General features: G+C 49.4%; 1 long non-coding RNA gene across 2 annotated transcripts; it reads left to right on the forward strand.

Moving 5' to 3' along the window:
* The first annotated feature begins 553 nt into the window (after positions 1-553).
* Positions 554-22414, forward strand: LOC141571377 (uncharacterized). Of its 2 annotated transcripts, none has more exons than XR_012496129.1 (3): positions 554-987; positions 1093-1196; positions 22165-22414. It is a non-coding gene; the product is annotated as an uncharacterized LOC141571377 (long non-coding RNA). The 2 variants fall into 2 exon arrangements; XR_012496128.1 differs by lacking the exon at positions 22165-22414 and adding an exon at positions 13325-15225.
* Positions 22415-25822: the final 3408 nt, after the last annotated feature.

The raw sequence follows: 25822 nt of genomic DNA on the forward strand, positions 1-25822 counted from the left end.
ACCAATATAACATTCACCAGCGTCTGAGCTCCAGGAGGTCACGGGCCATGTGTGTTTGGCTGCCTGGCACTGTGGTAGGTACTCACAAAATATTTGTTGAGCAAATGAATTTTATCTCTCCATTGAGCAGAAATGACACTGGTATCTTCAAGCAGAATAAGATGCCTCTGCAATACACAGCAATCCAACCTCCTACTCCCCAGTCTCTGGGATGGATTTCCAGATGCTGCAATTTCTCTGTCTTTGGTCCAGAAAACCACAAAGAGCTGCCTGCTGGGTCAGCCTCGCTGGCCCGAGTCCACTGGCCTTCCAGGGGCCAAACTTTCCTGGCCCAATGTGCCTCCCAGAGAATGAAGCTTCTGGGAAACGTGCCTCTCTCGCCTCCATGGAGCCAGGATGACTTCATAATGGAAATTCCCTACAGCCCTGTAAGGACAATTTCTCAAGTAGAGGGGCTGGGGCCCAGTGACCTGTGTGGCCCTGGGTGGAGTCTCTGGGATCTACTATGCTCTGGGGCAGCGGGGGGTTATGGAGCTGGGGCTCCCACCATTGCCTCATATATCTCAGTTTTGAATGTCCTCTATAATCTTGACCATTTTTTCCAGCTAAGGTTGCTCTCTGCCTGAACCTCTTTCAGCATTATTCTTGCCTTTTTCTTCTCTCCAGGGAATATCCTGTTTTAGATTTTCCTCCCAATTGAATTTGTCTTTCTCCCTCTGAGCCAAATCTTATTTTGTTATTTTCCATCTACATCTGTAACCCCCTTCGAGGCATCTGCATTACTTCTCTGCCCTTCCTGGCGTTTGTGACACCTCCCAATTAAGAATCTTATGCAAATTTCATTAGTGCGCTGTTTACTCCATCTTCTAGATCGTTATTAAGGATGTTGAATAAAAGCAGAACAAACGGCAGGTCCACACACCTTCAGCGAGGCTGTGCTCTGTCATTTGTCTTTGCTTTGTGTGTGAGCACTATTCCACGTCCAAGGTAAGGGTTTTCTCCATCCCGGTTTGAGTTTATTTCCTAAGGGACGTTTTCATAATAAATTATGGCAAATGTTTTAATAAGATCTAATCGTGTAACTATCCACAGTATCCCTGCAGATGTGGTCCCAGCAGAAGAATGAATGCTCTTAGAAGAATGGATGACCTTCTTGCTTTCAGTTGCCAGGAAGTCCTTGCTCTTCAGGATGTTAGGTGAGTTTTCCCGAATATCTCTGTATCCCTTGGCCGATCAGCCAAGAACATGGATTCAATACCTACTGGATTCAGCTTCTACCTGTGCTGGGAAACAATAACAAATGGAGGCGGGGGTCCTTATCCTCAGGAATCGTACAGTCTAGCTGAGCAGAGACCTTTCCCACACTGTATCCCCTGCACAGGGAGACCTGAACAGATTAGATTCTGATAAAAGCAACATGCCACCAGGTAGGCTGCGTTTTAAAATCTTTGAGGGTGGCATGTGTTTAAAACTTTAACTTTTTGTTGTGGGACATTTGAAACATGCGCAAGAAGCAAAATGAATATGAGACCCCCCCCATGCGCCCACCATCCAGTTTCAACAGCTGCAACATTATGCCGTTCCATCTCTTTGCTCCATTTCTTCTTCCTTCTTTCCTTCCTTCCTTCTTTCCTTCCTTTCTTCCTTTCTTTCTTCTTCATTTCTCTCTCTCTCTCTCTCTCTCTCTCTCTCTCTCTCTCTCTCTCTCTCTCTCACAGACACACACACACACACACACACACTTTAAAGCAAATCCCAGACATCATATCATTGCACCACTAATTACTTCAGAATGCATTTCCAACAGATAAGGATTTAAAAAAACACACATAACCACAACACCATTATCACATCTAACACAATTGAAGATAGTTCCTTATAACATATCATCTAATACCTGCTCCTTGTTCAATTTTGTCCCTAGTTGTCTGAAAAATGTCTTTTTACAGTCGGTTCATTTGAATCAGGACCCAAATAAGGATGATATATTGTATGTGGTGGGCATGCTTCTGAAGTTTCTTAACCTACAACATTTTAAAATGTCATTTATTTGTTGAAGAGACTAAGTCATGTATCTTGCAGAATTCCAAATGTAGTCAGTCTTAAAGGACATATGTTATGTGAAATAGAAACACAGAGAATGATAAACCAGGAGGTAATCTAAGGTGAACGAAAGATAAACCAAGAATGCCAAAGCATATGCAACATGGACCCTCAGAGTTGGAAGGAAGTCTCGCTGTCGCTCGCTCGCACTAACCCAGACCCCACTTATTGGCAATGACCTTGACAGATATCCACCCTCTTCACTCTGCACGGGAATTCACTTTGGGGTTCTTTTGTATGGCAAATCATTCCTCGGCATATAAAAAAATACTATTCAGCTTAGCAACAGTTACAAAATATATTTATATAAATATATCTATTGATCCAAAGGTGCTGGGGGAGGGAGAAAAGGGAATGCAAGGCACAAACGAAAGAAAACAGGGGGCTAGAGATACAAGGAAATCACAGCCAGAAATAGAGATTTTTAGAGGGCTGAGGGTGGGGGATGGTTGGTTAAAAGCAAAACATGGCTGGAGTGTTGAACTAGAACGTGGCCCTGCTACCTCTAAACTCTTCTGAGACTTGATGGCTTGCTGGGATGGAGAGGGAAGTAAGGCCCCGTGTGTAATGCCCAACCAAGATGGACGGCTGCATGCCAGTTATCTGGGCGGGAGTCCTGCCTGGATTTGGAGCAAAGCCTTCAAATTTCTGAGCCCCAGTCTCCTCCTCAGTGACCTGGCTTGACAACTCTCATCTCGGGGGTCGTGCACATGAAGCCAAAGGATGTATGGGGACAGCTGGGCTACCAGGCTCTGGCCCGTGGCCGCCTCCATGGGGGGGTCTGCGTGTGTGCCTGGCCCGCTCAGCTCAGTCTGTCCCACACCAGCCAGACAACCTGTTCACTTTGCTCAACCATAGGTCGTTGCCTGGGGAAAATCATGTTGATTGGCTCTAGTAACAGGTTGGTTGGGGGCGTAGGGATAACACATTCAGCGAAGGAGAGAAAGGGAGCCGTTCGTCTGTGTGTCTGTGGGGCGATGGCCACGGCTGGCATTCCGAGTTGGGGTGAGGAACTGGGGACCATCCCTCTGACTTTTCTGAGATATTTGTTCCACGCGCTGATCACCCCGCATTTCCGGTCTCTGCTTTATTCTGTATAATTTTCCCAAAATACTAAGTAGGTTAGGTAATTCCTCCAGGGCCCTTGGACGCTCACCTTCCTGATGTGCTGATGGAGCATTTGTTTACCCAGAGGGATCCAGGTGAGGGAGAGCCTGGGCCCCTCCTGCCTCTCAGAACACAGGTACCCCACACCCACAGCACCTTGTGCCTTGCGAACAGGGAAGAGGCCCTCAGCCTGCCCCTCTCACCCCCTCCCGCCCCTCCACAAAGGGATTTGGAGGGAAAGGTTGAAAGTCTGAAGAGAGGATTTGGGGCTGTCACAAGAGAAATACAAGCTGTTATTGGCATCATCTCAGTATTGATCAGGGCTCATAATGCTTAATTCCTCATTTTTATCCAGTCCTTTTTAACTCCCAACACTCTTCAGTCCTTGTTAATTTCAGCCTTCTGTTGAAACGAGGTCAGCGCAGCAGCTGGGCATGGGGGGGGGGGGGGTGTCACGTCCCCTCCTCCTTCATTAGCAGACTCTCCACCTCCCTGGTCTTCCCTTCTTAATCGCCAGCCCCCAGCAGATGGTTTGGTTTCTGGAGACCACCAGAGACACAACAAAGCTTTTCTAAGTCCATTAGAAACCCATTCTTTAGGGCGGCCGCCCCTACTTCCTCCCCAATCCCTTTTCCCTGACCGCTAAGATCCCGTATCAGGAAAGTTGGTGTTTGGTTTCCTGAGGGAAAAAGCCCATTTGAATCCAGAAAATGACTCTGTGTGCCGTCCAATGTCAGAGTGAAGGCCGTCCTGTCTGGATGCGGGAGAGCAAGCTGCCGCTTGCACTAGGCACCGTCTCAACTCAAAACTTGCCTGCCTGCCTGCCTGCCGGCCCAGAGCGCGCCAAACCTTGGCAGGGAAAGCAAGCGAGGAAGGAAGCGATTCCTGAGTCCTCCAAAGCCAGCCATTCAGACAGAACTCTTTACCGTTATCAATTTCCAGCAATCAATAATTTCTTTTCAATAAGCAAGTCTCGCATTCCACCCTGCTCTCCACAGGCCCCCAAAATAAACCCAGCCAGTTATTGCAGAGCCCCCTGCCCCCAGCCTCTTCTCAGTGTTGACTCGAGTTTCTTTTTTAAAGTGGGGATTTCCTCCGTCCTCTGCCAGCGAGCCCCTGTTACTGAAAATATAAAACAGAGAGCAGTAGCAGAGAGCTGATACCTTTGCAATGAATAAAAGCAGGGACAGCCAGCCAGCCCAGGCCCACTGCCTCGCTCAAGGTTTGCAAGTGTGTGTGCTTTCTCTCACAGCAAGGCCCACGGTGGGACTCATTCTAGCTTCTCCAATCACATTGTCATTTTATTAATAATTTAGCCCCCGGATGGGGTTGTCTCTGCTGGTGAGTGGCGTCGGGGCGTCAAGTTATCAAAATACTAATGCTCCCAATTTATCAGCCTGGCGGATGAGGCGTCAGGTTGCTGGTAGTTGTGGGGGAGGGGCACCTGGAATAACAGGGAAGACCGCGGCTGCCAGAAATCTCTGGCCTGTCCTATGCCCCTGGTTTTCCTGGGAGCCTTCAGAGAAGACTGGCTCAGATCATGCTGTCAATTAGAACGCCTGAGACCAAACGCAAAGGGGGGATGGATGGTATAGCAAATCTGGTGGTTTGGAATCCTAAAATCTGGCACAGGGACCCCCAGTGGAGTCTCCTTATGGATTATTTCACCGCCTGCCAACACGTGGGTTGCTGGCCCTGGTGCTAAGTGGAAGGGCTTCAGCGGAACCCGCACGAGGTTGAGTAACGTTAAATCACAGCGAGAATTTCTCCCTTTCCAATTCTTTCCACCTTCACGTCGCTTAAAGGAAGGTTTCTGACTCCTGCGTCCACCCCAATACCTGCTAACCTCCCTCAACAAGGAGAGCTGTCCTCAGGCTCCCTGGCCTCCAGGGACAGAACCTCTAGAAGTTGACAGCATTGTTTGGCTTTTGTTATATTTATTTTTATAGTTACCTTATGTTCGCAGCAAGTTGTACTGACTTTCCATTTACCCTCATGATATAAAGTTTCCATTTAAAGCACATACATTGAAGATAAACATCAGATGATTCAAAACAAAAAAAAATAAATCAGTAATAGTCTGGTTGGTATATGGATATAGCAATACATGTGAAGGTGACATGGGGATGCTTGGAGTTTAGGAAACCTGGGTCTGTTTGCGCTGTCATAGGAGAGAAGGCCCTTGAAAACTGCCCCTAGAGTGGTCCTGGGAGAAGGAATGGTGGGGTGTGGGGGAGGGGGCACTGCTCAGGGAGACTGAAAATCACAAGTTATGCCTCCTCTTCGGCTGTTGTTGCCTCCCTTGCTTCCCCTCCCATCACAAGTGTGCGTGGTCATACTGGACACACAGTATATACTTCTCATCTACCCAGCGCCCTCCTCCTATTCTCCTGGTATCAAAAATTCACATTCCGGGATATAAAATGATAAACGTCTAAGTATTACTTTGTTTTGTGCACCTGAAACTAATTAAAAAAAAATTCACATTCCCTCAGGGAACAGCAATGATTGGTCCATAAGTGGGCATGTGACTCAAGCCAGGCCAATAGAGTCCTTCCCTAAAAGTTTTCGTACTGAATGCAGGGGGAAAGTCCTATTTTTCCCCTTGGTAAAGGATTATAAGAGAAGACAGGGCTCCCCCACAGAGAAGAGTTGAGGTGAGAGAGGAAGAGACAGAAAGATCCCTGATCCTGTTTGAGTCCTGGGATCCTGGGAACTCTTCCATCAACCTTTCTTTTTGTGGTTTGCTCACCTAAACCACTCTGCCAGCTGTTGGTCCTTGACCTAATAGAGGACACTCCAAGACCTCACAGGACACGGCTACCTGGGGTATGGAACCTGGTGACTGTTACCCTTTTGACACAGGTCTTTTATTTTGCATAGAATTTAAATATGCAGATTGGGGAAAGGAAGGAAGGGCATCCTAGGCAGGGGGAACAGAACAAGCAAAGGCAGAGAGGTGGGACTTGTGGCTCGTGTACAGAAATAGCAGGCAGTTGAGTTTGGAGTGAGGGGTCTATGGGGGGGCTCCCCAGGGGCAAGGGAGCTACCTTTCTTTTGAGCTCCCCCGCGGCATTCAGCTCATGAAAGTCCTGAGTAGGAACTCGTGGTCATGTCCCAGGGTCTAAATTTAACTCCTAGCAAGACTGGAGTTTTAGCCAGTTGTCCTGCCACCTCTTCTTGTGTCCCCATAAGGAAGCAGAATGGAGCCTCCGTGGGGCTGTGCCTGCGCGCTGCCAACACGTGGGCTGATGTGGCTGACCTAGCAAAAAAAGAAAACCCTGTTAGATAAACAGAGTCCGACTAGCTGCCTCATTAACTAATAAGGATAATAATTAATAGCTGACATTTATAGGTCCCTCATAATGTGACAGGCTCTCTGCCTCACACACGTACATGCCTCATCTCATTGAATCCCCATACCAACCTGTGAGGTGGCAATGATCCTTATTTTATAGATGAGGAAACTGAGGCACAGAGAATTTAAATAAGTCAATTATTAATATGTTAACAGACATATTAATTCTAAACCATCTGCTTGGTGGTCCACTTGTAGGCAGTTTAAACAGAAGGTCGATATATTGTGTCACTTCCTGTAGAACGCAGATGACAGAGTAGGAAATAATCACAGCTTACCGTTTACTGAGGGCCAGGCACGGTTCCAACTGCTTCATATGTGTTACCTGGAGGAGTCCTTTGGAGAGGGCTGTGAGGTGGGTTTTCTTACCCACATTTTGCAAATGAAGGATGTGAAACACAATTGAAGCCTGTCCACTGACATGCCTAAGGTCACTAGTAAGCGGCAGGACAAGGGCCAAACCCAGGGCCGTGTAATTCCAGGTTCTACCTCCCTGTGTTGGGCTGCGTGGCACAAGGGGCTGCCCACTGCTGACAGTCAGGCACAACTCCCATGGCCCCTGAACTACCCCAGGCATTGCCCCTGGAGCCTCCTGCAGCTCTCGGTTTCTCCCTCCAGCCTGCGTCTCCATCCCTTTCTTTCCTTGGCACAGAGCAGCACTCTGCCTGCCGGGAGCATGACCACTGCTGGGCTGGGCACAAATCGAGGCCTGGCTTCCCGTGATGCAAGGCCGAGGTGGGGCGGGGTGGGGGGCACAGCACAGGGACCTCCTCACTGGGCGTGCCTACCTAGAAACGGGGTATTTTGGTTACTTCAAGAGCAAATGAGGAAAGCTGGGGGAGTTCTCATAAATGGGGAAAGTACTATAAAAATGTACGGAATGGCTGCGGTTAATGATATCATATACCACATATCCTTTTACAAAATGGCCACACGCACCCCTCTCCCCCAGACCCAACTTCCTCCTAGATGACTGAGATTTAGGAGCAAAGCCCAGCGGGCTAACATTTGTGCCAGGCTCTGTGAAAAAACGACTTTGGACACGTACTCACCTTCTTAGCAACCTGGAAATGAGGGCGGACGCTCTCATTCTCAGACGAAGGTAGAGGCTTAGATGGGGAGGTAACTCACCAGGGCTCAGGGCGGTCAGGTAGGGGAGCCCAGCTCCCAGCCCGGGAATCTGACACTGAATCTGCCCTGCCACCCCAACACCCTCCTGCCTGAGCTGAAAACCACACAGGAAGGTACACACTGAGAAGTCTGGCTTCCGCCTGCCATCTCCCCCCACCTCCCCAGCACTGCAGGTAAACATCTTATTACCTTCTTATTTATACTTCTAGGTTTTACATGCAAACACAAACAAATAGGAAGATATATGTTATATATGTATATATTCTAAATATGTATATTCTTTTCTGACTCTCCTTTTCTTATATAAAAGGTAGCATACTATAAGCATTGGCCTATTGGTAATGTTATTGTTTTACCGAGCGATATATCCTGGGGAGGGCCCCATCGTAGTCAATACATGTAGATTGTTCTCCGTTTTCATAGCTGCATAGTATTCCATTGGGTGGGTATAGCATAGTTTATCCAACCAGACACTCACTACTGAACACTAGTCATGTCTGATCTTGTGCTCTTACGAATAGTACAAGGCAAGATGTTTCACCTCATTTCTGACTTGTGCAGCTGGACCTGCAGATAGATTTCCAGATGGGGGGTTTCGGGTCAAAGGGTACATTACTGATGGTGGCAGGATGGCTCAGATCAGTTGTTCTCACATTTGCCTGGGCATCCGAGTTTCCTGTGGGACTTGGTAACAATACAGATTTCAGGGCCCCGCCCCAGGCTACCTGAGGCAGAATCTCCAGAGTTGGAGCCTGGAAACCAGTATTTTCTATGAGGGCATTATCGCAAGCAGTCATGATGTTGTTTATTTGTTTGTGGCTGTATTTTCTGCCTCTCCCCACGGGATGTAAGCTCCCTGTCGCAGGAGCCACATCTGTCTTGTTCACAGCTGGATCCCCAGCACTTAACACAGTGTCTGGCTCATCGACGCTGAATAAATGAGTGGGTGAATGAAGGGCTTTCGAAATGCCCAGCCAGGCTAGGGAACCCCTGGATTTGACTGTGCCCTCCCCCCCAGTAGAAAGGGTCACCTGTGTGGCACCAAGATGTCCAGTTTCTGACAGCAACAGGGGGTGTTGGAGGGAGCTAGGGAGGCAGGGAAAGCACAGCAGTGCTTTGTGTGGTGTGCTCTGGGGTTGGCTGAACATGGAGAGTTGGGGTCAGCGCCCCAGCATCTGGAAAAGGCTGGGTGAAATGACACCCGCCTGGTGCCTCAATTAAGCCATCCTTCCCCGGCCTGTTAAAGTCCTGTGTGCAGTGGAGACACCGCTCAATGCCCACGGCCACTCCCAGCTCCCCCCACCCCTCAGCTGGGAGCCCGGTGGCCTTTCTGACAGCCCACCTCAGGAGCTAAACCAGCCTTAACGTGATAGTGACAGTGAGAGGAACTGCAGTCCCCAATGCTCGCCATGCTGCCCCAAGGTCAATGCCCTCCGGTTGCCTGCACTTGAGCTGACTTTTCCCCACTTTGAGTAGGGAAAGTGGGTTTGCATGGACTCGTCCTCAGAAGTGCCCATGTTTCAGGGGGGCTGCCTGGGTTTGGGGTGCAGCTGTAGCCACAGTGCGGTGGAGCAGCATGAGTTAGAGCTTGTGTTTACTCTGCCTGTGATCGTGTGCTGTGACTTAGCCATGCTGGCCCTTTTACAGAAAGTCACAGCACCCACTGTCGTGGCTGAAGCAGGACAAAGAGCAGAGAGAGAGGTGGGTGGGGCTGGAGGCTGGGTGGGCTGTGGGCTTGCTCAGGACGCCCACTGCAGACTTTGAGAATCTGGGGCAGGTCCTTAACGCACCCCAAACAGCCCAGGAAGAAGCAAGTGTGTGGGAGGGCACGTGACGGGCGCCAGGACAATGCAAAGGGCAGTATTTCCCTGTGCTGGGGGAGGGGCCCTCCCGTCCTGCGGCCGCCCTCACTTCTGGGCTTCAGAGCCTTCTAGTGGTTTCAAGGAGCAGAAGGAGCCCTTTGGGCCTTGGAATGGGGTGAATTATGTCCCCCACAAATTCATATGTTGAAGTCCTAACCCCCAGGACCTCGGAATGTGACTTTATTTGGAGATAGGATCTTTAAGGAGGTAATCAAGTTAAAATGAGGTCTTTCAGGGTGGCCCTAATCCAATATGGCTGGTGTCTTTGTAAGGAGAGATTAGGACAGCGACATCCCCAGGAAGAAGACACTGGGAGGAGAAGACGGCCATCTACAAGCCAAGGAGAGAGGCCTCAGAGGACACCAGCTCTGCCGACACCTTGGTCTTGGACTTCTAGCCTCCGGAACTATGAAACAAAAACATTTCTGTTGTTTGAGCCACTCGGTCTATGGGACTTGGTTACGGCCGCCCTGGCAGACCGATGTAGGTACTGTCATGCAGGGTGAGCCAGGCTCGCTGGAGGCGGGGAGACAGTCAAGCTGGGGGGGCACGTGGGAGATTCTGAGCAGAGAGACCCTCCGCAGAAGACACAGCTTCGAGAAGCAGCGCACTTTCCTTCAAGCCAGCCTGGGAACAGCACTCCACCCTGCTCTCACCCCAGTGGCAGTGGTTTGTGCTAATGTGGCCGGCCTCTGCTCCCTGCTGTCACCCACGCCAACCGGCTCTCTTGCCCCACCCTGGGCATCCACCTCCCCCACTCTTTCCCCACTTTGGGTATTTTTGATCTGCCTTTGGTGATCAAGATGGGCTCACGTCCACCAGTCCTACTTTACTAGAGAGGATGGTGTTTGGGGCACAGACAGACTCGGATTTGCTCAGTCGCTGGTGACCTCAGACGAGTTCCTCAGCCTCTCTGAGTCTTGCTTGCTCATCCGGATCGGGGCTGTGGCAGGGGACGCAGGATTGCTGTGATGATGAAACAAAATGATGTAGGTGGCGTTCCCATAACATGAACTTAACCGTTTTTAAGTGGCATTCAGTGGCTTGTGGTACACCCTCAGTGTTGTGCAGCTACCGCCCTGTCTAGTTGCAAAACACTTTTGTCACTGCAAGGTACAGCTCCTCACCCATTATGCAGTCACTCCCTGTCCCTCGCCCCTCCCCCCAGCCCCCGGCTACTGCCAATCTGTGATCTATTTCTATGAATTTGACTACACCAAGCACCTCTTACAAGTGGAGTCATACAATATTTTTCCTTCTGTGACTGGCTTCTTTCCCTTTTCGTAGTGTTTTCAAGGTTCGTACATATTATAGCGTGTGTCAGCATTCTGTTCCTTTTTAGGGCTGAATAACATTCCATCATGTGCATGGACCACATTTCTCTCCATTCATATTGGTAGACATTGGGGCTGATTCCACCTTTTGGCAGTTGCAAAGAGTGTTGCAGGGAGCATGTATGTACATGGATTTATTTCATATCTGTTTTCAGTGCCTTTGGGTCTATACCTAGGAGTGCAATTCCTGAGTCATGTGGTTATTCTATGTTTAAGTTTTTGAAAAACCACGCATCCCCACACCTATTCCTGCCTGGTGATACTGAAAACAGAAAATTCCTTGAGTGGCCTCTTCAGTCACATTCCTCGAGTTACACAGATCTGGGTCCTGCCACTTACTGGTATGAAACCCTGAGCTATTCTTTAACTCTGCTGAGCCTCAGTCTGCCCCCCTATAAAATGGGAATAATAATGGAACTTACCTCGTAGGGAGGTAGGGATATGATACATGTCAAGTTCTTTGTCCAGGGCTTGGCCCACGACGCGTTTCCCATAAATGGTCATGGTGGTCACGTGATAATGTTGACAACAGGCCAAAACTGAGAATGGCAGAGCTCGGAGAACTTTGAAGACTATTTCATCCAATGGGGACACAAAGGCTGGAGAAGGCGTCCTATGTGTCAGCGGCAGCACAGGTCTTACTTGCCTCCTTTCCTAGTGGCCTTGACGCAGTGAGGTTCTGGCCAGAAAGAGAGGGTGATGTTGGCGAGAGAGCCTCCCTCCTCCGTTGATCCCAGGAATCCATTTGGGGTGAACCAGCCCTTCTCAGCCACACACACCGTCCACCAGCAGGAGAGGCAGTCGAATTGGGGGGAGGCTGAATTAACTGACCTTGAAACAGGCAGTTATGACAGGCAGAGGCTCAGGGCTCGCAGCCCCCCAGCAACGTGAAGCCACAGGAAGAATCAGAGGGCCCCCGCCGCACGACTCCCAAGGACCACACCATGTGCAGCACCTAGGAGCTGGGGCACTGGAGTCTGGGGTGCAGATTGGCCCCAAGGGGCATGACCTTGGGCAGGTCATGAGTACTCTAGGTCTGTTTCCTCCTCTCCAAAATGGGGTGATACTGAGACCAACTTCCTAGTGTCTGGCAGGCTCCCTCCTCGTTGCAGTCACATCAACTCACATAATTCACATAAAATGATAAGCAGCCTGCCAGCCAGAGCAAGCACCCAGGCAATGGTGGGTTTGAGCAGTTAATGGTGGGTTTTAAGATCGCTGGCCTCATTATGGTAATGAAGAAAAGTGAGAGGGATGGGGTTCTTAAGCCATCAAGTGCAAAGTCACCTGTGCTGGGAGACAGAGGCGCAGAACCCTGGGAGGGCAGGATCCTGAGGAGATCTCCAAGGTCCCATCCAGCACTGTGATGTGAAGATCCTAGGATGGGCTCCCATGGACTGTGTGTCCCCAAGTCCCCCAGGGGCGGCTGACCCACCACTTCCGCCCGCCGTGCAAGCTGTGACTCAGGCCCCGAGCCCCAGGCTCTCCTTCTGGTTGGAGAACGTGCTGCTTCCATACTAGGGTCCACACACTCTCTTGCCACTGCTCCCCACTGACAGGGCGCGGGCTTTGTGGAGAGGCTTTTAAACCTTCCTTGTTGTTGCTAGTATTGATTAGCCTTGTTCCTTTAATGGGATTCTTCTGTGCTCTCCGCCCGCCTCCCCTACTCCAGCCCCCATTACTCTTGGCCATCTCTGCTTCAGACCTTCTCAGCCCTCCACTCTGAGCAACACTCCTCAAAGGAGAGGGGGACCGAGGAGACAAACAAGCCAGATGTTCCTGGGAGGCTGCGAGCCCTGAGCCTCTGCCTGTCATAAAGGATGGCTGATGCTGAGCCCTCTGTCCCTGTCCGAGAAGCTGCTGGCTATTTGGTGGCTGCCCACGTCAAGGTCAAGCCCTGTCCTGAGCCCGGCTAAGCCTCAGCCCCTGAGAGAAGGTTCCTGTCCCCCTTCTTCCTTCCGCCTGGGTCCGACACACCTGGACCTTCGTGTGTGGGTGGTCTTACCACAGTACCTGCGTCTTCCTTCCCTGTTGCCAAAGAACCCCCAGAAATGTCACTTGTGAGCGTTCTGCCATTCCTTCCTGGGCTCCTTAGGGTAACGAGGGTGGTTTCGGGCCGTCTGTTGCTATGGAACTCAAACTCAGGCACCTTGGTGCCGTTTTCTTGGCCGCCTGCCTTTGGTTCCCTGACTTTCTTTACAATCAAGTCAATAAAAACGTCACCTTGCCCTCCTCTCTTTAGCATCTATATTTCAGATCGATGTGAGGCCCGAAGCCCGTCGAATACCCTCCAGTGGGTAGCAAAATGGTACAGTACTGAAAAGGACTCATTTTGAGATGGGTCCAGGACCGTCACTGGCAAACGAGTCGTCTTTTTCACATACAGCGATCTTTTATTTATACGACTGCAATGTCTGCCTTTGTTTTAGCCCTGTTACTTCCCCGTGATGTTAGAGGACTGCATTTCCACGCCTCAGTGCTCTCAGTCCTGACAATTTTGTACCCGTTTGTCACAAGCTCTCCACAGCAGCCTCCGGGCTCCGCTGGGAAACCAGCCCTGAAGAGCAGTGATACCTTCTGCGTAGCACCTTCTGTAACCACCCAGAAGGGGCATCTTGGCAAAAGAGACGGCTTCTGGCAGGTGGTACACAAAGGAAGCTGAAATCACCTGTTCCTGGCCAGTCTGGGATGGGAACATGCTTTAGCTGGGGACATGTAATACTCCTGATGGCCAATCAATACTGAAGTTGCAAGTTACAATGTCAACTGCCTTCGCTCTACATTTTCCAATAGCCCTCAGCTCCAGCCATCAATAAAGTGGTAACGATGGTCACCTTCAACTTCGTACTGGCCCCAGGGTTGCTTCCAAGGCTGCCGGCACATCTCCTCCAAGCCCGGAAGGAGACACGCTGTCTGTGAGCTGGACTTACACGTCATCCACACACAGAACACGGCGATGGGGTCCCTGTCGCTGCTCTCATCCATGTTGTCGGAGGAAGTTGCAATGGGGATAAAATAGATGACCGTCCCAGCTTTCAAACCAGAGACAAAAGCATCATGAGGACATGGCAAAGGGGGCAGAGTGGGGTCAGGAAAGGAGTCAGGTTTTTCTTTTAATCGTTTATAATTTAGGAAGCCACCAAGCATAATGGTTAAGAGCACAGACTTTGGAGCTGAACATGCCTGAATTCAGGCCCTGGTCAGCTACTTCTCAGCTGCGTGATTTTGGGCAAATGGCATTTCTGAGCCATTGGTTTCCTTCTCTGTGAATTGGGGATCATACTAGTGCCTGGTTAATAGGCTGGTGGGAGGTTAAATGGGATAATACAGGCAGAATCTGGCCCACGCATCTGGGCCATACAAAGCACATATCCGCCCCTCGGTCCGTGCGAGGCACTTTTCAACACTTTTCTGTACATTAGCTCAGTGGATCCTCTATAATGGGATAGCTAGCCAGTCCTCACAACAGTTTCTAGAAAATTCTGTGCAAATATGAGAATTGACCAGTATCAATGCTGGGTTTAGAGGCATTTCTCTAAGAGGGAGGTGGGGCAGGGTTATGCCGGTGAGCAGTACTCCTTGCTGGGGGCCACCTGACAGAGACAGGCCAGGCACAGCTTGTGTCTTCTTGCCTGGCTTCTCACACTCTTTTTCTCCCCCTCACTATTTTTTTTTTTTTTTGAGGTGAAATTCACATAACATAAATTAATCATCTTAAAGTGAACAATTTGGAGGCATTTAGCATATTCACAATGTTATCCAACCACCATTCTCTGTAGTTTCCAAACATTTTCACCACTCCAAGGTTAAACCCCAAACCCATCAGCAGCCGTTCCCTACTTCCCCTCCCTCAAGCCCCTGGCAACCACCTTCCGCTCTGTCTCTCTGGGTTTGCCTATTCTGGACATTTCTTTTAAGTGGGATCATGTAATATGTGGCCTTTTGTGTCTGGCTTCTTGCATTTAGCATAATGATGTTGAAGTTCCTCCATGTTGTAGCAGGTAACAGTACTTCATTCCTTTTCGTGGCTGGGTAATATTCCGTCGCACAGATCTAACATATTTCGTTTACCCATCACCCATTGATGGACACTTGGGTGGCTTCCACTTTGACGGCTGTGAATCAGGCTGCTGTGGACATGGGTGTGCAACTCACAAACCTCTGATCTGCACTACAAACAGACGTGCTAGTCTCACACCTGTCACTTGGCAATTCCTGCCTCTGGGACTTTGCATATGCTTGTCATCCCTGGTGTCCCCCTCCCCTCTGTTGACCCCTACCCACCTCAGGGCTCAGCTGCATGCCACTTCCACTTCCTCCAGGAAGCCTCCCTGCTACGCTTGAACAGACTGGTGGTCCCCTTCCTGGAAGATTTCCATAGCACCCAGCCATCTCTAGGTAAGGCCTTCTACATGTGGTTATAATTGCTCCTGCGTCTGTCTTCCTGGATGAAGATGGGGCTGTGTTTGCTGTGACCACCACTGCATCCGCAGAGCCTAGTGAAGGACTGGGTGCACAGTAGGTACTTCTAACATGTTTGTTGAATGAATGCATGACCATCATCTCTGCAATTGCCGTGTCGTTGTGGCAGCCTCATGGGTTTTCTGCTCTGGAAGCAATTGCCAGATTACCAGTTGGACTGGGATTCCTTTGGGGGAGGGAGCTGCCACCTCCAGTCAATATTCTGTGGCGAAAGGCCCTTGGGAGACTTGTTGATTAAAAATACAGTATAAGAATGAGAGCAAAGCTGCCCTTAAAAATGATTAATTAGAGTCCTGCTTATTATTCTATTTGGAATGATGCTTTTAATATTAATGACCCTGAAAAATACTTCACACACAGGCTCTTACTCTATTTCTACACTTCCTACAGTGTGGTCCCATCTTTTATCCAAGCTCTCCAAGGCTTGGATTCTTTCCCAATAGTCCCCTCTGGAGGATACCAGGCCAGAGCCTCTGCCACTCGCTAGTGTCAGGGATTGTCACCATTGTTTTTCCACCCCTGGCCACATGTGCCGGGCAGCTCAGAAAGGTCCAAGCCCTCCCACTCCAGCCAGGAAGCAGGTAATAGGTACCTTTTTATGGTTTTATTTTGTAGTGAAGCGCCATGGTGGTTTCTGGGAAGAGGACAATATCTGACCCTGGGGGAGAGAGCTAAGCTTTCCCTAATAAGATGGCAGCCGAGAGATGACACAGACTTCATGAAAGGATGGCTTCAATAGGGGAGCTGAAAGAGAATCATTCACAGGAGGGCAGAGTAAAAAGCCTGTGGGGCAGACCCCTGGGAGCCCGGCTGCTCAACTGGCAGCTCCAGCTGGGGACACTCCACCCCAACCCGAGGGAGCTCCAATTAAAAATATTACTCCGGCCACAGGGCCTGGTCATGGCGGGAGCAGTAGCTTTGTTCTTTGAGGAAGGTTTGCGGGGACATCCTGCGAGAAGTTGGGGGAGGAAGTGGCGAGAACTCAGTCTTGCTCATTGTATTGCCTGTCCTGGTGGAAGCAAAAAATCACTCACTCCCTTGCACTTTGTGCCTGTTTCCTGCCCTGATGAAACCTTTCCCAGCCACCTGCCACGTAGGGCCTCCTCCCCCCGAGACTGAAGGCAAGGGGATGGCATGGACCCGACTGATATGTCTGGAGGGCGAGGTCCCTGCCCACCTTGCTCCCTGGTGCCCAGCACGGAGCCTGCACACAGCCGGTGCTCCATAAATGCTCACTGAATGAGAAAGATAACATTATCACTGGCTGACTTGCCCCTAATTCATTATGAGCAACTCTCAAGTGTCTTCAAAAATGATCAGGAGGAGGGGCAGGGACCATTTAAACATCTATATTTGTCACGGGAGGGTGTTTCTTGAGCTGACATTTCATAATAAATGTATATATGTCAGGAATTTTCTTCTCCTGGTCCAAGATATATTAATTGCTTTTTTTCTTTGCAGACGACTGATGTTCCCTGGGTGCTGGGCATGCACTGGGCCTGTCCTGAGGGCTTCCATGCATGAGTTCCCTAACCTCACACGCGGGGCAGGGAGCATGACGGCGCCCTCCCCCACAGCTAGCTCAGCACACCTTAATCAGTATGTCCCAAAGAACAGTTGGACCCGCTTCCCATGAACACACACACACACAGCATCATGGCTACTATTAGTAATTGGCTAGTATACAAAGGTTTTACAAAGCATCAAATGTTAAAAGAATCTGTGGGGACAGAGCCCCAGAGAGCAGTTTCCAGGCTCTCGGCCTCATGTGGAAAGGTGCTGGCTCGGTTATTAGATGGCCATTAGCTGTAATCAGATGGACATCCACTGTGCCTGGGTGGCCATCAGCTGTTACCGGTTAGCCATTAGCCACTAATATAACTGCCATGGCTGAGCTAGCAGGCACGGATTGCAGTTAGCAAAGGGTTAGTTGGTTGGTTGGCAGAGAAGCGGAGGGTGAATTGCGGCTAGCAAGTGTGGTTAACAAGTGGATTACATTGCGGATCATGCGGATACTATTTCCTGTGTCTCGCCCAGCCGCCAGAGATACTGGGGTGCAGGAAGACCCCTCGTTGGGTACTGGTGGATGTTTGCTTTTGTGTCTCGACCAGCCGCCATTGAGAACATAGTGGTATGACTTCCCTATCTATGGCTCCGTGGGTGTTCCTTTTTGGCCTCAGCATATCCTGTGTTCTTGTGTGGGGAGCGAAAGCTGTACCCTGCATGACAGAACCCTTCACTTTACCCAACAGGTACATTCCTCACCTGTGACTGTGATCAAGAGACTGAAGCTCAGAGAGGTTAAGCCACTTCCTGAGGTCACATGTCTAGAAACTGGCAGACTATAGGATACTGTGTTTATTCAAATGCAAATTTATTCAAAATCCAGGCTAAGGATTGTGTTTTGATTTGCTGTGATATGACACACCCCCAGCCCTTCCATGAAGCAAGCTGGTGTTCTCCCCACCCCTGCCCCTTACTCTGGCAGCCACTGTGCTGCCCCTTGGCAGTGTCTGTGTGTGGTCAGAGCTCCTGCGCTCCTCACCTTGTCAGATTGCTGCAGTCTCTCTTGATGATCAGGCTGGTCTTCCCCAGACTCCTAGTTCTGTCTTCAGTCCTCTTTAATTAAACGGCAGCTCTCCCTGGAAAGCAATTGAATTATCCAATTATGTGCTTCTAACCTGATTGTTATCATTAACACAAGGGACTTGGCGACTCAGGTGTGGATGGGGCTCAAACAGGAACCTGTGTGGATAAGCAGCTCTGATGGATGTGACCTCAACAGCCCTTTCCCTCCCCCACTCCCCCACCCCCGCCTCGCTCCACCCTGCTTACCAAGGGTGCCATACGGGGCTGATCAGACATTCTCCTAAATAGTGACCTGTCCAGACCCTATGGCCTCAGCTGCCATTAAACTCTTCCGAGTAGCTGCTTCCCCATTTGTCAATGGCTGCAAAGGACAGGTGGGGTGACACAGCCCTCCCGGAGTCCCCATCCCTCAGACTGGACTCCTTGGAACTGCCTGTGGCACTGACAATATTTGGCTCCAGTATCTGTTGATCCCTTTTGTATACTCACCCTGCAGCTCTCCAGCGGGCATGTCCTGTGTGTGTGTGTGTTGGGGGGCACTACTGGGAGCCTGGCAGAGGAGATGAAGCCTGCTGTCCCCCAGCCAGTCCCCAGCGAGGAGAGACTGGGCACCGTCTGATTCACCCCACCTCTGCCAGGGCCCAGCTCAGATCTCCACTCAGAGGAGGGTTCAATAAATAATAACTATTAAGATACAATTCTAGTATTGTGTGCATATATAATAACTCTTTTATTGAATGAGTTTTTTATGTAGTGAACATTAGGTTCTTTTAAATTAAATATAACTTTTTAATTTTTGCTTTTTGCCCCCCTTCCAACCAGGTTCTGCTTCACAGGTTATTTCATTTCTTTAATTAAAAATATTGGGGTGACATTGGTTAATAACTGTATATAAAGTTTCAGGTGTATAATTCTATAATACATCATCTGTCTATTGCATTGTATGTTCACCACCCAAAGTCTAGTATCTTTCTGTCACCATATATTTGACCCCCTTTACCCTCTTCATCCTCCCCATCCCCGTTTTTTGCTTTTTAATTTGAAAAAAGTTTTCAAACCTACGCAAACGTGGTAAAATTAATTCCTGTATACCCTTCACCCAGATCTGCCAGTTGCTAGTTTTGCCACATGCTGTATCTCTTTCTTTCTATACATATGTAATCTATATTATTGTTCTCACTGCTTTGCTGAGTCATTTTAGAGTAACAGAGACGTTTCCTTCCTTCCTTCCTTCCTTCCTTCCTTCCTTCCTTCCTTCCTTCCTTCATTTCTTCCTTCCTTCCTTCCTTCATTTCTTCCTTCCTTCCTTTTAATATATTTTAATATTCATCGATATGAAATTCACATACTATTATAAATTAGCCATTTTAAAGTAAACAATTCAGTGGCATTCAGTACATTCACCACATTGTTTAACCACCTCAATCTTGTTCCAAGCGTTTCCATCATCCTGAAATAAAGGCCATTGCCAGTGAGCAGTTGCTCCCAGCCCCTGGCAACCACCCATCCTCACTCTGATGGACATTCTCTTTCAGGCTTCAGGACAGAGATCAGATTCAAAAATTTAATATTGATATAATATTACCCTATATATAGCCCATGTGCATGTTTTGCTAATTGTCCCAATACTATTCTTTTTGGCAATTTTGTTTTTTCTCTTAACCAGAATCCAGTCCAACACCCCACATCAAATCGAGTTATTCTGCCTCTTTATGGCCCTTTAGTCTGCAACAGTTCCTCCGTCCTTTTCAAATCTGTATATTTATAATTTATAATATAATCGTATTTATTAAAATCTACATAATTTAACATTACTACTTAATTAAATCTAAAAATTAGTAAGAAATTATAAAATTATAATTTATATATATTTATAGTATTTATTATATATAAACCTTTCATTTTGGAAAATTTTTAGGTTTATAGAAAAGTCGCCGAGAGTACGACGAGTTCTCTATACCCTTCACCCAGTTTTCCCGGCTGTTATCAGCCCATGTAACCGTGATACGTGAATCAAAACTAAGAAAGGAACATTAATACAGCACTGTGAACTGAACCGCACGCTTTGGAGTGCACCTGCTTTTCCGTTAGTGTCCTTTTGCTCTTCGAGGACCGCACTCTGCATTTCGCCGTGGCCGTTGCTAGTCTTTCCCGAGGCTGATCGACGTCAGGTTCCTTGTGTGCAGGTGTCATTTTAATTTCCTCAACAGCTCCGTGATGCAGTGCCTCGTCACTGTTCCGGAGAGGAGAGGACACAGGTCGGGGCCAAGTGACTTGGCCAAGGTCATTCCATAAATGAGGAGGCAGAACGCATACCCATCAGTCTGGCTCCAAGTTTATTCTCTGTCATCTGCATCATGAATGTCACATACACATTCTCTCTCACACACAAGCTCACACCCACATCACACTCAACACACAGCTTTATGGCCATATTTAGCAATTGGCTAGTATAGAAAGTTTTCACAAAGCGTCAAATGTTAAAAGAAGCTCTCACTTTACCCAACAGGTGCGTTCCTGAAAAGTTAACTGTAGTTCTCTAGAAGGATGCACTTGAAAGTTGGCAGTATTGATTGCTATCTAAGTGCCAAGTGCTTTTCGTGTATTTCTTCATTGGCTCAGTATACAGCCCTTGGTGGGATGTTGTACCCATTTTATAGATGTGAAAATTGAGTCATGGAGAGAAGTGACTCGTGCCAGGTCTTAGCAGAGCTGGGATTCGAATACAGTTCTGTTTGCCCCCATTACCCCAGTCCTTAACCACCAGGCTTGACTCACTTTCAGGTCCTGTGCATCCTACTCCACAGAAAAGAATGCTGAGTGGGATGGCCAGAGAAGTTCTGGAGTCTGGTGGAGCCAGGCTGCTCCCTATTCCACCTCTGGTGCTCCTGTGCCTCAAGAAGCGGGTGCCACTTTGTCACTCACATAGAATATGCTAATTCTGGGGCTCCACTTTAATAACGGGTCCAGCTGGTAGGAGCTTTTATCTCAGCGAAGTGTGAATGCTGTTGCCATGGAATGCAGCCTTATACCCAGGGAGCAGGAATTGCCGACAGGAGAAGCCGCCCTGGGTTGTTTTTCCCTTTATCCAAATTTCATTTTCCTCTGTGTGTTTCACCACTGATTTTCATTTTAGTCTGCATGGAAAACTGGCACACAAATGATAATTTGAATCAAGGCGCTCACTGCTTTATCTTCCCCAGTCCCCATATGTTTACAAGCCACCTTTTCTGGGATGGGTGGGGGAATGAAATAGTTATTTTTTCCCACCATGTGTAAAAATAGGATCTGAGTAGAGAGTGGAACAGGATTGGTCCAACACGCCAAACATCCACGCCTCCTTTTCAATAGGATGGTGGTAACAAACTGCTCCTCCGCCACCCCTTAGTTCCTGTTAAAACTTGGTTTTAAAAGTCACTTACACGAAAGATGGGTTGGGGTCCCCAGTGGTGTTTGGCTGGCGTGTGCACGTAGGAGTGTCCCTCTCTAACCGCGCTCTGGGCTTGAGCCCTGCCTCACACTCAGCAGTCCTAGGTTCGCCTCCCACTAGCTGGGTGACCTTGGGCCAGTGACTTACCTACTCTGAACCTCAGTTTTCTCATTTGTAAACAAGGGGGAACAAATGGTGACAGCACAGAGCAGGGGGTATAAAAATGATGGTTGTAAAGCATGGTGCCTGGCGCAAACCAACTGCTTGGTAATGGGGTTGGTAATAGTATCACCTTTTCTTTCTATCTTCCTTCCTTCCTCCTCCCTTCCCCCATTTCTCCTTCCCTTCCTTCCTTGACAAAGGGGTGAGGTATGAGGTTGGGGAGGTAGGGGATGGAATAAAAGACTAAAATGAGTCATAAGGGGTCCCTGCTTTCAAGTTCTTCACAGCCTAGGAGAGGACTCGAGCCATATGTCCAAACAGTGACAATACAAGTCAGACTGTGATCGTGACACTCGGGGCCAGTGTTCACTGAGCACATACGATATGTTATATACAGTTTTAAAGTGTGTTTTGTACATGATCTCTTCTAATCCTCAGAGCAATCCCCTGGGGGAGGAGCGATTCTTATTCCCATTTTGCAGATGAGGAGACTGAGGTTCAGGGAGATTAGTTAACATGTCCAAAGTCATGCATCTCCCCAGGGCAGGGCGCCGGTCATCTGCAGAGCCATGGGTTTCATCACCACACTGTGCTATGTCCCCACAGGAGCGGTGTGGGGGCCTCGGGGTTCTTCCAGACGGAAGGTCAGCGACAGCTTCTCAGAGGAGAGTGTGACAGTGCCAGCCTCTAAAGCCATGTGAGACATCCTGGAGACTGGTAGAGGCAGAAGACCTGGGCTCGAGGCTCAAATCCGTCATTTAAGTCCCACAACTTTGTTCCCCATGGAAGACAGATCTGGGCAGAGGATATTTCAGGCATGTTTGGGGAACAGCCTGGCTCCCACTCACTGAAGCGAGTGGGGCAAGTGGGGTGCCATGAAAGGGACGATGGAGGTAAGCTGGGCTAGCATTTAAGTGTCACTTTGATCCCTTATTTCCTAGGTGGTGAGAAGCTCAGTGTGGCCAGCTAAGCAATACAAGGCTGAAGGCGGGGCCTGGGGTGACTGTGTCAAAGGTAGGTGTCAGGAATCACCTGTCTTCAGAAGGTCTTTGCACGCAGCACCAATTTACTTCTCACAGGCATCCTGGAACTGTTCAGTTCTCTTGTTACCTCCCCAACCAAAATATAAGTACACTGAGGTCAAGTGAAGGAACATATTTCTTGGGTCTTATGGAGTCACAATATCCAATGATTAGGGACTATTTGGTGGTGTCAGTACCTCCTGCTGTCCATCAGCTGGCCCTCTGGCCTCCAGCCATTGCTTTTCCTCTTCCTCTTCCTCACCCTCCTGCTGTGCATGTGAAATCACCAGGAATGTCTGGAGGTGAGGAAACCGGGGCTGGGTGGTGGGCAATCAACATGGGCCGTGTGTGGCGGTGTGTTATCTTCTCCATGGTGGGGGTCCTTGGTGTCCGTGATCTGCTGTGGGAATTCCAGCCAGGGTGGGAGAACTCAGACAGGCTGTTTTGATTAGTGTGATGCGAGTAACACACATAGCGATCTCTCTTCTCCATTTCTTCTCAGAACACTGAGAAGACCTTTCAGAGTTGTGGTCGTCAGGGCCTAGTATGTACCTTGGCAGAGCTGACAGTTGAGACAATTCTATTCAGGAGAGAGAGAGAGAGAGAGAGAGAGAGAGAGTGAGTGAGGGCACCATCAAGAACTAGGAGAAAATTTGATTTTAATATTCTAGTTAGCAACTATGCTATTAATCCACTAATTACTCAGCTTTACCTGTGTACACAAGAGTCATTTAAATCAACAGCATCACGCCTCTCTTCTTACTTGTTGCTTGTCCATTCATTTAGCACCTACTATGGGGCTAGACACTGGGAAGTCTCTGTTGACTCTGACAGCAAAGCCTTCCCAAGTGGAACTTAGAGTCCATGAGGGTGTGGGGTAGAGCACTGGTGACAGGAAATCACAGTACCGTGTGGGAGGGCTCCGTATGACGGGCAGCATAGGGTCTGGTGGAAGCTGCAGGGTCGTGGGTCCCCCATCACAGGCCCCACATGACCTCTGCTTCCCAACCCGCCTGAGTTTCATGAGGATAGGACTGCACCATTCGGGTTCTTGGTCATTCCCCAGACAAGGCACAAGGAATGGTCCCAGTGGCTACTTGGATGAACAGCCATTACCTTTAACACCTACTAGGGGCAGCCCCTGGCATTCACAGCTGGCTTAAGCTTAATGCTACAGCTCCTGTCTGATCTCCTTCGTGCAGATGAGGGGACTTAGAGAGGTGACATTCCTCACCGTGGGCTAATGAGTGGCCAAGTAGGGATTTGAACCTGGTCTCTCCCAGGGTCTTATTTCCCCCCACAGACACCTCTTTCTTCCTAAACCAGACCTCTTTTTATCAGCACCTTCTGCCTTCTTGACAGCCTGGGGCCGGTAGAGGCTGGGGAAGGCAGGGCCAGGGGGAAGGAGGAGGAGGGAGAGGGCAGTTAGGAGTCAAGAATATCTAACATCTTGTGATGCTGAAACTCAAGAGCCCCCTGACTCAGCAGGATATTAATAACCTAGCTGGTCCTCGGAGGGCAGCTCTGCCAGGGAGAACAGCAGGGCCGTCTCTATCCACGCCCTGCTGCCTATGGCAGCACACGCACCACCTGTGCTCACCTTGTCTGTCTCCTCACACCGGGATGGAACCTTCCTACAGCAGATGCTCGTCTGCCCCCCCAGCCCCAACACAGAGCTTGGCATGCAGTAGGCACTCAATAAATAACTGGGGGGGAGAACTAATGAATGGATGGACAGGCACATAAGCTGACCCTCGAATATCCCAGAAACATTGCTCCCTACTCTATCATCTGGGTAACTGCTTGTAGTACGTGTTCAATAATGTGGGTCCCTTGGTTCTCGTTTAACATCACCCTCAATTAGAAGCAGTTCCCAAGCACCTATTTGTGTCTGGTATGATTCTGGGCTCTCGATGGGGCAGACAGAAACTTATCCCCACCCTCTAGAACGGGGAAAACAAGGAGAGGTCCACCATGGCTTTCCCCTGTCCTAGACAGACATGATGAATCTATTGCCAGACAGGCCTGACTGATCAACAGTGGCACTGTGTCCTGATAACCCGGAATCCACTCAGCCCAGCCCTCTGGAACCAGTCCCTTCTCTCTTCCCCCTACACTTCTCCATCCCAGCTCTGTTTGAGAGAGCACTGCTAGGGCAGCCACTAGTTGTGGCTAAGAACTCCCTCCTCCGTAAACAGAAGCCACTAGTTTCTTTAGTTATAAAATGTGGGGTGGTAGGTGGGCTTGGCTGGGTAAAGGCTTATGGTGACAGGAAATCCCAAGTCTTGGGAGGCCACCGCAACTCAGTGGGTGGGTGCTGCCCTCTGAGGCACCTGTAGGACCTTCCTACCCTGCTGTGGAGAGACCCCAAGGAGACCAAGACAATGAGCTGGTTCCTGACAAATGCCTGGGAGTGGGGTTTCCCTGAAGCAACAACACATAGGGGACAATATGGGACACACATAACCCCACTACCCCAAACTCTGGGCTCCATGTGTATGCAGCGGTGTGTGTGCTATCAGCAGTGGTGATTAGAATAATTAGCATAATAACCTGTGGACATGGGCTGACCAATCCACGCCGGTGCCAGGTGAGTGCAGGGGTGAGGCCTGGAGCTGCTGTGCCAGGTGCTAGCCCAAGCAGCTGCTGGGTTGTCAAGGTCTGGAGGGTCCCAAGGAAGGGTCCTGGGTAGCTCGGGAAACGGGGTGGTGAGGATCCTCTGGGGGCTCAGGGAGGTGGCTCCTTAGTAACCATAAATGCATGAAGCATTTCACTATTTCAACAAACAGGGGGGCGTGATACTTGTACAGACCAGTGGAATAGGGGCCGCCCTGCATGTGAATGCCTCATGCCAAGAGGTCCTTTCTGGAAAGGGTCCCATGCATTTGGCTAAGGAGTGGCAGTCTCACTCTCAGTGCCCCCGACCCCACAGGCACGCAGTAGTCTTTCGGTGCACATTAGGCCACGTAACTACAAAAGGCGAGCTCCCGCTGTGTGCTGTGAAGGCATTTCTGGAACCATTTCAGGCCTGTTTACACGGCTGCTGCGTCTGCATGCCCCATGGCCATGCTGCCGCTGCTCAGGGTCTCACCTGTGCGTGCGTGTGGCGTGTTAATGTCAGGCTTGTAACAAGCCTGCTCTCGACACGTGTCTCTCTTCTCCTTAGGGAGTTGTCATCCTGTTGATCGTTCAAAGAAACATTTGTTCTGGGCGAGCTCAGATGCCGGCATCAGGAGAGGACC

This window comes from Rhinolophus sinicus, linkage group LG04, assembly GCF_036562045.2.
Source record: "Rhinolophus sinicus isolate RSC01 linkage group LG04, ASM3656204v1, whole genome shotgun sequence".
In the NCBI taxonomy this organism is placed as follows: Eukaryota; Metazoa; Chordata; class Mammalia; order Chiroptera; family Rhinolophidae; genus Rhinolophus; species Rhinolophus sinicus.